Source organism: Petromyzon marinus, chromosome 59 (assembly GCF_048934315.1).
Source record: "Petromyzon marinus isolate PM22_M1 ecotype Great Lakes invasive population chromosome 59, UKy_Petmar_22M1.pri1.0, whole genome shotgun sequence".
Lineage (NCBI taxonomy): Eukaryota > Metazoa > Chordata > Hyperoartia > Petromyzontiformes > Petromyzontidae > Petromyzon > Petromyzon marinus.
Window position 1 is genome coordinate 1,673,155 of NC_133725.1, and position 11,437 is coordinate 1,684,591.

Consider the following 11,437-nt stretch of genomic DNA (forward strand, 5'->3'; position numbering starts at 1 on the left):
TATTGGCGTCTGTGTCTATAATTGTTGTAATTAACATGCTGGGTGTGTAAGTACGAGAGAAGAGGGACCATTGTTACTCTGATTTCAGCTTTCAATAATCCCTGACTCGGGCTTGGCAATGGGTGAATGAGTTGGGGGTGGGTGTCTGGGTGAATGAGTTGGGGGTGGGGTGGCTGGGTGAATGAGTTGATGGTGGGTGTCTGGGTGAATGAGTTGGGGGGGGTGTCTGGGTGAATGAGTTGGGGGTGGGTGTCTGGGTGAATGAGTTGATGGTGGGTGTCTGGGTGAATGAGTTGGGGGGGGTGTCTGGGTGAATGAGTTGGGGGTGGGTGTCTGGGTGAATGAGTTGGGGGGGGTGTCTGGGTGAATGAGTTGGGGGAGGGTGTCTGGGTGAATGAGTTGGGGGTGGGTGTCTGGGTGAATGAGTTGGGGGTGGGTCTCTGGGTGAATGAGTTGGGGGTGAGTGTCTGGGTGAATGAGTTGAGGGTGGGTGTCTGGGTGAATGAGTTGGGGGGTGGGTGAATGAGTTGGGGGTGGGTGTCTGGGTGAAAGAGTTGGGGGTGGGTGTCTGGGTGAATGAGTTGGGGGTGGGTGTCTGGGTGAATGAGTTGAGGGTGGGTGTCTGGGTGAATGAGTTGGGGGTGGGTGTCTGGGTGAATGAGTTGGGGGTGGGTGTCCGGGTGAATGAGTTGGGGGTGGGTGTCTGGGTGAATGAGTTGGGGGTGGGTGTCTGGGTGAATGAGTTGGGGGTGGGTGTCTGGGTGAATGAGTTGGGGGTGGGTGTCTGGGTGAGTGAGTGAGTTGATGGTTCTACCCCAGTGGTGAGTGAGTGAGTTGATGTTTCTACCCCAGTGGTGAGTGAGTGGGTGAGTGAATTAATGAGTTGATGGTTCATACCCCAGTGGTGAGTGAGTGAATGAATGAGTTGATGGTTCTACCCCAGTGGTGAGTGAGTAGGTGAGTGAATGAGTGAGTTGATGGTTCTACCCCAGTGGTGAGTGAGTGGGTGAGTGAATGAGTTAGTTGATGGTTCTACCCCAGTGGTGAGTGAGTGAATGAGTGAGTTGATGGTTCTACCCCTGTGGTGAGTGAATGAATGAATGAGTTGATGGTTCTACCCCAGTGGTGAGTGAGTGAATGAATGAATGAGTTGATGGTTCTACCCCAGTGGTGAGTGAGTGAATTAATGAGTTGATGGTTCTACCCCAGTGGTGAGTGAGTAGGTGAGTGAATGAGTGAGTTGATGGTTCTACCCCAGTGGTGAGTGAGTGAGTGAATGAGTGAGTTGAGGGTTCTACCCCAGTGGTGAGTGAATGAATGAATGAGATGATGGTTCTACCCCAGTGGTGAGTGGGTGAATGAATGAGTTGATGGTTCTACCACAGTGGTGAGTGAGTGAATGAATGAATGAGTTGAGGGTTCTACCCCAGTGGTGAGTGGGTGAATGAATGAGTTGATGGTTCTACCACAGTGGTGAGTGAGTGAATGAATGAATGAGTTGATGGTTCTACCCCAGTGGTGAGTGAGTGAGTGAATGAATGAGTTGATGGTTCTACCCCAGTGGTGAGTGAGTGAGTGAATGAGTGGATGGTTCTACCCCAGTGGTGAGTGAGTGAGTGAATGAATGAGTTGATGGTTCTACCCCAGTGGTGAATGAGTGAGTGAATGAGTTGATGGTTCTACCCCAGTGGTGAGTGAGTGAGTTGAAGGTTCTACCCCAGTGGTGAGTGAGTGAATTAATGAGTTGATCGTTCTACCCCAGTGGTGAGTGAGTGAATGAATGAGTTGAAGGTTCTACCCCAGTGGTGAGTGAGTGAATGAGTGAATGAATTAGTTGATGGTTCTACCCCAGTGGTGAGTGAGTGAGTGAATGAGTTGATATTTCTACCCTAGTGGTGAGTGAGTGAATGAATGAGTTGATGGTTCTACCCCAGTGGTGAGTGAGTGAATGAATGAGTTGATGGTTCTACCCCAGTGGTGAGTGAGTGAGTGAATGAGTTGATGGTTCTACCCGAGTGGTGAGTAAGTGAATGAATGAATGAGTTGATGGTTCTATCTCAGTGGTGAGTGAGTGAATGAATGAATGAATTAGTTGATGGTTCTACCCCAGTGGTGAGTGAGTGATTGAGTTGAAGGTTCTACCCCAGTGGTGAGTGAGTGAATGAATGAGTTGATCGTTCTACCCCAGTGGTGAGTGAGTGAATGAATGAGTTGATGGTTCTACCCCAGTGGTGAGTGAGTGAATGAATGAGTTGATGGTTTTACCCCAGTGGTGAGTGAATGAATTATTTGATGGTTCTACCCCAGTGGTGAGTGAGTGAATGAATGAGTTGATCGTTCTACTCCAGTGGCGAGTGAGTGAATAAATGAGTTGATGGTTCTACCCCAGTGGTGAGTGAGTGAATGAGTGAGTTGATGGTTCTACCCCAGTGGTGAGTGAGTGAATGAATGAGTTGATGGTTCTACCCCAGTGGTGAGTGAGTGAATGAGTGAGTTGATGGTTCTACCCCAGTGGTGAGTGAATGAATTAGTTGATGGTTCTACCCCAGTGGTGAGTGAGTGAGTGAATGAATGAGTTGATGCTTCTACCCCAGTGGTGAGTGAGTGAGTGAGTGAATGAATGAGTTGATAGTTCTACCCCAGTGGTGAGTGAGTGAATGAATGAGGTGATGGTTCTACCCCAGTGGTGAGTGAGTGAGTGAATGAATGAGTTGATGGTTCTACCCCAGTGGTGAGTGAGTGAATGAATGAGTTGATGGTTCTACCCCAGTGGTGAGTGAGTGAATGAATGAGTTGATCGTTCTACCCCAGTGGTGAGTGAGTGAATGAATGAGTTGATGGTTCTACCCCAGTGGTGAGTGAGTGAATGAATGAGTTGATGGTTCTACCCCAGTGGTGAGTGAGTGAATGAATGAGTTGATGGTTCTACCCCAGTGGTGAGTGAGTGAATGAGTGAGTTGATGGTTTTACCCCAGTGGTGAGTGAATGAATGATTTGATGGTTCTACCCCAGTGGTGAGTGAGTGAATGAATGAGTTGATCGTTCTACCCCAGTGGTGAGTGAGTGAATAAATGAGTTGATGGTTCTACCCCAGCGGTGAGTGAGTGAATGAATGAGTTGATGGTTCTACCCCAGTGGTGAGTGAGTGAATGAATGAGTTGATGGTTCTACCCCAGTGGTGAGTGAGTGAATGAGTGAGTTGATGGTTCTACCCCAGTGGTGAGTGAATGAATTAGTTGATGGTTCTACCCCAGTGGTGAGTGAGTGAGTGAATGAATGAGTTGATGCTTCTACCCCAGTGGTGAGTGAGTGAGTGAGTGAATGAATGAGTTGATAGTTCTACCCCAGTGGTGAGTGAGTGAATGAATGAGGTGATGGTTCTACCCCAGTGGTGAGTGAGTGAGTGAATGAGTTGATGGTTCTACCCCAGTGGTGAGTGAATGAATTAGTTGATGGTTCTACCCCAGTGGTGAGTGAGTGAATGAGTGAGTTGATGGTTCTACCCCAGTGGTGAGTGAGAGATTGAATGAGTTGATGGTTCTACCCCAGTGGTGAGTGAATGAATTAGTTGATGGTTCTACCCCAGTGGTGAGTGAGTGAGTGAATGAATGAGTTGATGGTTCTACCCCAGTGGTGAGTGAGTGAGTGAATGAGTTGAAGGTTCTACCCCAGTGGTGAGTGAGTGAATGAGTGAGTTGATGGTTCTACCCCAGTGGTGAGTGAATGAATTAGTTGATGGTTCTACCCCAGTGGTGAGTGAGTGAGTGAATGAATGAGTTGATGGTTCTACCCCAGTGGTGAGTGAATGAATTAGTTGATGGTTCTACCCCAGTGGTGAGTGAGTGAGTGAATGAATGAGTTGATGCTTCTACCCCAGTGGTGAGTGAGTGAGTGAGTGAATGAATGAGTTGATAGTTCTACCCCAGTGGTGAGTGAGTGAATGAATGAGGTGATGGTTCTACCCCAGTGGTGAGTGAGTGAGTGAATGAGTTGATGGTTCTACCCCAGTGGTGAGTGAATGAATTAGTTGATGGTTCTACCCCAGTGGTGAGTGAGTGAATGAGTGAGTTGATGGTTCTACCCCAGTGACGAAGTGGGGGGGGGTCAAAAATCGTCCAAAATCGCGTGACGTCATTTACGGACGGCCCACATAGTGCTCGCCACAAAATGAACCACTACGTCGTCACGTGGCACAAACCATCATCACGTGAACCCCGGTCATCATCACGTGAACCCCGGTCATCATCACGTGAACCCCGGTCATCATCACGTGACCTGCGGTCGTCATCACGTGAACCCCGGTCATCATCACGTGACCTCCAGTCATCATCACGTGACCTCCAGTCATCATCACGTGACCTCCGGTCATCATCACGTGACCTCCGGTCATCATCACGTGAACCCCGTTCACCATCACGTGAACCCCGGTCATCATCACGTGACCTCCGGTCATCATCACGTGAACTCCGGCCATCATCACGTGAACCCCGGTCATCATCACGTGACCTCCGGTCATCATCACGTGAACTCCGGTCACCATCACGTGACCTCCGGTCATCATCACGTGAACCCCGGTCATCATCACGTGAACCCCGGTCATCATCACGTGAACCCCGGTCATCATCACGTGACCTCCGGTCATCATCACGTGACCTCCGGTCACCATCACGTGACCTCCGGTCATCATCACGTGAACCCCGGTCACCATCACGTGAACTCCGGTCATCATCACGTGACCTCCGGTCATCATCACGTGACCTCCGGTCACCATCACGTGAACTCCGGTCATCATCACGTGACCTCCGGTCATCATCACGTGACCTCCGGTCATCATCACGTGAACTCCGGTCATCATCACGTGACCTCCGGTCATCATCACGTGAACCCCGGTCACCATCACGTGACCTCCGGTCATCATCACGTGAACTCCGCTCATCATCGCAGCTTTGGCTTGTGGCCAACAGACGGTGGGGTGGTCTCATTGCGGCGCTTTCAGACGCGCTGCTCCTACGGCCGTCTGGAACGCTCTCCCCTTCCGATATTGCAGGAAAAGCCACTGGGAGCCGTGATGCACTTCCAAGTTATTTAGATTTGAAACGAACTTCTTCAAAACTGCTTTTTTGCGTTTGGTTTCTTGTCCTTCCCCGCACCTCCGATTAGCAAAGATGGCTACGTAGGGTGCAAAAGAAGTTCATAGATACATGCAGGATTTTGAAATGCGTTGTCCGTGATGATGGCGGCTGGCTGAGCCAGCACTGCTGAGGACTTGGGTTCGAGTCCGGGTCTCAGACACCACTGCCCGTGATTGACCTGGGTTCTCAGGTGCAGTGAATTGATGGTCACCAATGACTTACATAGAGACCCCTTGGCTCATACAGAGACCCATAGACTCACACAGAGAGACCCAAAGACTCACACTGAGACCTATAGACTCACACAGAGACCCATAGACCTGTACAGAGACCCACAGACTCACATAGAGACCCATAGACCTGTACAGAGACCCACAGACTCACATAGAGACCCATAGACCTGTACAGAGACCCACAGACTCACATAGAGACCTATAGACCTGTACAGAGACCCACAGACTCACATAGAGACCCATAGATCTGTACAGAGACCCACAGACTCACATAGAGACTCATAGACCTGTACAGAGACCCACAGACTCACATAGAGACCCATAGACCTGTACAGAGACCCACAGACTCACACAGAGACCCATAGACCTGTACAGAGACCCACAGACTCACATAGAGACCCATAGACCTGTACAGAGACCCACAGACTCACATAGAGATCCATAGACCTGTACAGAGACCCACAGACTCACATAGAGACCCATAGACCTGTACAGAGACCCACAGACTCACATAGAGACCCATAGACCTGTACAGAGACCCACAGACTCACATAGAGACCCATATACCTGTACAGAGACCCACAGACTCACATAGAGACCCATAGACCTGTACAGAGACCCACAGACTCACATAGAGATCCATAGACCTGTACAGAGACCCACAGACGCACATAGAGACCCATAGACCTGTACAAAGACCCACAGACTCACATAGAGACCCATAGACCTGTACAGAGACCCACAGACTCACATAGAGACCCATAGACCTGTACAGAGACCCACAGACTTGCATAGAGACCCATAGACCTGTACAGAGACCCACAGACTCACATAGAGACCCATAAAACGAGACTTTTGTTTTAAAGGATGAAAATTGCTTTAAAATGTAATACAAACGTGCTGACTCTTTGCGGGAGGATAAGGTCGGATCTAGTTATGAATGATTGATTTAAAACCTATAACTGTCAAATGCAAGCGGGGCTTTTTGCTAAAACGGTGCTTTGTTTTCTTACCAAATGCTGTTGGCTTCTCGTGTTTTCAATACTGTGTATGGATTGAACAATCGCGTGCATTGAAAGGCGTTAATAAAATTGTGAATTGGGCATTTCACTTGTGCACTGCCTTGTGCATTCAACGTCGCGCTTACGAACCGTCGGTCGAGCGTCACGTCCAGCCCGGTGGCTATAGCACGTGCTTTACAAACCAAGGACCTCAAGTCGATGCGGGTGTCAACGGGCGCACAGCAATGTACGTGGAGACTCCGATTGAGGCGAGGTTCGCTTTGAAAACCGGGACACCCCAGCTCGGACATCGAGCCCCTTGTACGTGCAACCGGTACTGTGCCTATCCTCTCTCCTCCCGTGATCGTTACGAGGGGACAGGCCGGCTAATAGGTAAACAACAAGAACAACAGCAGCAATAACAGTCGGCGATATTCTGAGCTCTTTCGGTAAAGTCACGTTGAAAGGAAACAATAAAATAATATAATATATAGTAAAACAATAAAATTCTCACGACGTTTCGACTGTAACACCACAAGCAGTCATCATCAGGTGTGAAAAACCAACGGCAAGAAACATTTGAAAGAAGTGGCGGTTTGTATAAATGTATTTATTTTTAAACGGTGTATTTATTTATTTTTAATACGTTAGCACCACGGACAGCGATTTGTCAGTTTGTTTATAAGGACTAGTCCATCTATTTCGATTTAAAGCTTTCGTGACTGCAATGATTCATCTTCTCCGAAACGTCGTGAGAATATTATTGTGTTATTTTATTTTATCAATTTATTATTTTATTCTCATTCTAAGTGACTTTACCGAAAGAACCAAAGAAGATAGTCCATCTATGTTCGGAAAAGAGGAGGGGGGAGACGAAAAATTAATGTATGCTGTCTGAAAGCCACCACCGTCGTAAGCGTGAACAATCAATTAAGACCCGAAATGGTTTATCAAATCCTTCCAATGATTGCTGAGCCAGAATCCATCTTCTCGGTTGAAATTGTTTTCTGTGCTTGTATATGCGGCTAGCCTCGTGAACGAATCTCTCATGGTAGCCAGATGGCTTACAAAGACCCTCTGTGTCTTGGAGAAGTCAATGTCGCGTGAGCCTACTGAATTATAACAGTCGACGAGTTAGGAGGCGATGAGTGGATGCTCTTGCGATGTGTTCTGCCCTGCTTCTGAGATGACTCCACCACCCAGTGACACCAGAGAGAGGGTTGCGTAACTGCAACTCGTTGTTTCAAAGCGTTCTGCTGAGGAGCATTCGTGCGTCTGTAACTGTGACCAGATGCATGCCAATCGACACCAACTCACACCACCTCACTGCTCAACAACCCCGAATCTGAATAGGTGCCCTGTACCCTGAATTAATTACTTTACTGGTGGGCGTGGCCTACTGTGCATTCACGTGACTCTATGGGTCCAATCCACGGTCATGAATACGTTCATTCACAATTATACTTGTGGGTTCATTACCTGTAATCACCCAGAAATGTCTGTCCGTCCTCGCGCGTGACGTCACTCCACACGAGGCCCACCCCCCGCGTGACGTCACTCCACACGAGGCCCACCCCCCTCTCCTCATTAATATTCATGAGTGGGTGGATTTTTACACGAACGCAGAGGAAGGTCGAGCAGAATTAAATAATTTATGCCGCAAAGTCGCTTCAAATATGACGACATTTCTGTACAGAAAGTGACGGTGAAAAATAAATCAACGCAGCACAGTGCTACATCCGTGCGTGACGTCACTGCAAAAGAGGCCCCGCCCTCTTCATTAATATTCATGCACACGTGGAAATTTACACTGACGCACAAGAAGGTCGCGCGCTCCACATGCCGCAACCCCTCCCCTCATTAATAATCATGAGGGGGTGAAGTCACTCCACATGCCGCACCCCTCCCCTCATTAATAATCATGAGCGGGTGACGTCACTCCACATGCCGCACCCCTCCACAATAACCATGAGGGGGTGACGTCACTCCACATGCCGCACCCCTCCCCTCATTAATAATCATGAGCGGGTGACGTCACTCCACATGCCGCACCCCTCCCCTCATTAATAATCATGTGCGGGTGACGTCACTCCACATGCCGCACCCCTCCACAATAACCATGAGGGGGTGACGTCCCTCCACGTGGTGCAACTCCCCCCCCCCCCCCTCATTAATAATCATGAGCTGAACAATTTTTCTATTGAATATTTCAGATTCACTGCAACATTCACCCGTCCTAGAACGGGCACAAACGATAGTTCACATTAAAGCCCATAGCGGCTGCATAAGCAACAAGTGGACCACTCTCTCTTTGGCCGGTTGCTCCCCGCCTCACGGGTTGGCGACTTGGCTGCTGTGAATCGGAAGCGGCGTTTATTGTTTAGGGTCCACGCCTGTTCACTCACCCAGCCACCCACTCACTCGTTCACCCACTCACTCACCCAGCCACCCACTCACCCAGCCACCCACTCACCCAGCCACCCACTCACCCAGCCACCCACTCACCCAGCCACCCACTCACTCGTTCACCCACTCACTCACCCAGCTACCCACTCACTCGTTCACCCACTCACTCACCCAGCCACCCACTCACCCAGCCACCCACTCACCCAGCCACCCACTCACTCGTTCACCTACTCACTCACCCAGCCACCCTCTCACTCGTTCACCTACTCACTCACCCAGCCATCCACTCACTCGTTCACCCACTCACTCACCCAGCCACCCACTCACCCAGCCACCCACTCACCCAGCCACCCACTCACTCGTTCACCATCTCACTCACCCAGCCACCCACTCACTAATTCACCAATTCACTCGTTCGTTCGCCCACTCACTCGTTCACCCAGCCACTCACTCACTAATTCACTCACTCACCCAGCCACCCACTCACGAATTCACCAATTCACCCACTCACCCAGCCACCCACTCACACAGCCACCCACTCACTAATTCACCCACTGACTAATTCACTTACTCACCCATCCACCCACTCACTAATTCACTCACTCACCCATCCACCCACTCACTAATTCACTAATTCACTCACTCACCCAGCCACCCACTCACTCGTTCACTCACTCACCCAGCCACCCACTCACTAATTCACTCACTCACCCAGTCACCCACTCACTCGTTCACTCACTCACCCAGCCACCCACTCACTCGTTCACTCACTCACCCACTCACCCAGCCATCCACTCACTCGTTCACCCACTCACTCACCCAGCCACCCACTCACTAATTCACCAATTCACTCACTCACCCAGCCACCAACTCACTCGTTCACTCACTCACCCACTCACCCAGCCACCCACTCACTAATTCACCAATTCACTCACTCACCCAGCCACTCACTCACTAATTCACCAACTCACTCACTCACCCAGCCACCCACTCACTCGTTCACTCACTCACCCACTCACCCAGCCACCCACTCACTAATACTCGCGCGACATTTTAAAGATGTTGTGCTCGCATTTGCCTTCCAATGTGTGGCCCTTAAACGTGTTTAAAAATAAAACATTTGTTTAACTATTTGCGCGAATGTAACTAACGCAAACAATTTCCGAACGTTGATTATTCTTTAAACATTATTTATGGGAGCATTTCCGTAAAGTCAGATTTCCGTAAAGTCGGATTTCCGTAACCCGGGGACTGTCTGTCTTGTAAATATAATATGTACTGCAACCGAGTGGAATATTTAGATGTAAGCATGAGGTTCGATAGCGTGCTCTCCCTAACGCCAATCATAGCCTTTATTTATGTATTTATTTTTTATGGGAGAAATGTGCGTTTAATTTACGTCACTTTTGAGTTACGCGCCAATTTTCAGGGACGCAACCCCCGCTTAAAAAACGAGAGTTAGCCGGTATATAATTACATGTTTCTGGCCGTGTTGATTCGTTTGTTAGGTAGGGGGTTCTACACACCTGTCGACCCCTTATCAGTGCCCTGCCTCGTCACAGGCCAATTCAGACCTTATCGGGTGACCCCGTGCCCCGTTATAAATCTCAACGTTCAGCCCACAAAGTCCCATCACAAGGAAAGAAACACACGCGAACAAATAGGATCACGAAGTTCAGATCGCAACGCTGCTGCTGAAGTAGCCGCCTACTTCGGAAGTTTGAGTTTCTTGCTGTGGTTTTTCCCCACCTGATGATGGACGCTTGTGTTGCGCCCGAAACGTCGTGATTTATTTTATTTTTCTACCCACGTGACTTTACCGCCAAGAACCACACACAGAGAATATGGATTCCTGCGGTCACGAATGCTTCAAATCAATATTAAACAAATAATAATTAGGGGCCGTCCATAAATGACGTCACGCACCTAGGGGGGAGGGGGTGGGGGTCAGATATTTGTGACGATGTGTGACGAGGTTCGGGTGGGGGAGGGGGGGTTGAGAAAAGTGACGTCACATCAAAATGCGCAACTTTAAATAAATGCAAAATTTACGTTATTAGTACTTTCGGTAAAGTCACGTAGAAGGGAAACAATAAAACAATAAAAGAATATGAAACAATAAAATTCTCACGACGTTTCATCCACAGTTTTTCACACCTGATGATGATTGCTTGTGTTGCAGTCGAAACGTCGTGAGAATTTTATAGTTTTATATTTTTTATCATTTTATTGTTTCCCTTCTACGTGACTTTACCGAAAGAACCAAGAATATGAATCCCTGCAGCGCAACATTAAATACGCACTACAATGACAATAGTTTAAAGCGATTTGAAGCATGTTTTATTTTAAAATGGAAATATTGTTTTGTGGGGGGGGAGGGGGGGCAGAGCATTGTGACGTCATATTTGAGGGGGGGGGCCTGATTTTTTTGTGACGCCGTGTAACGAGAGGGGGGGGTCAAAAATCGTCCAAAATCGCGTGACGTCATTTATGGACGGCCCCTTTTACACATTTTGTGCCCTATTGAAACGGCTGTACGCCTCATGGATCTGAACGCTCTCAATTCGCCCGTGGAAGAAGAATTATGGGGTAAAACCGCGTGGGTTGACGCGGTGTGGGTCTGTCCAGTCGACAGCTCTGTCGAGTCGAGGGCCCCTTCCACCAG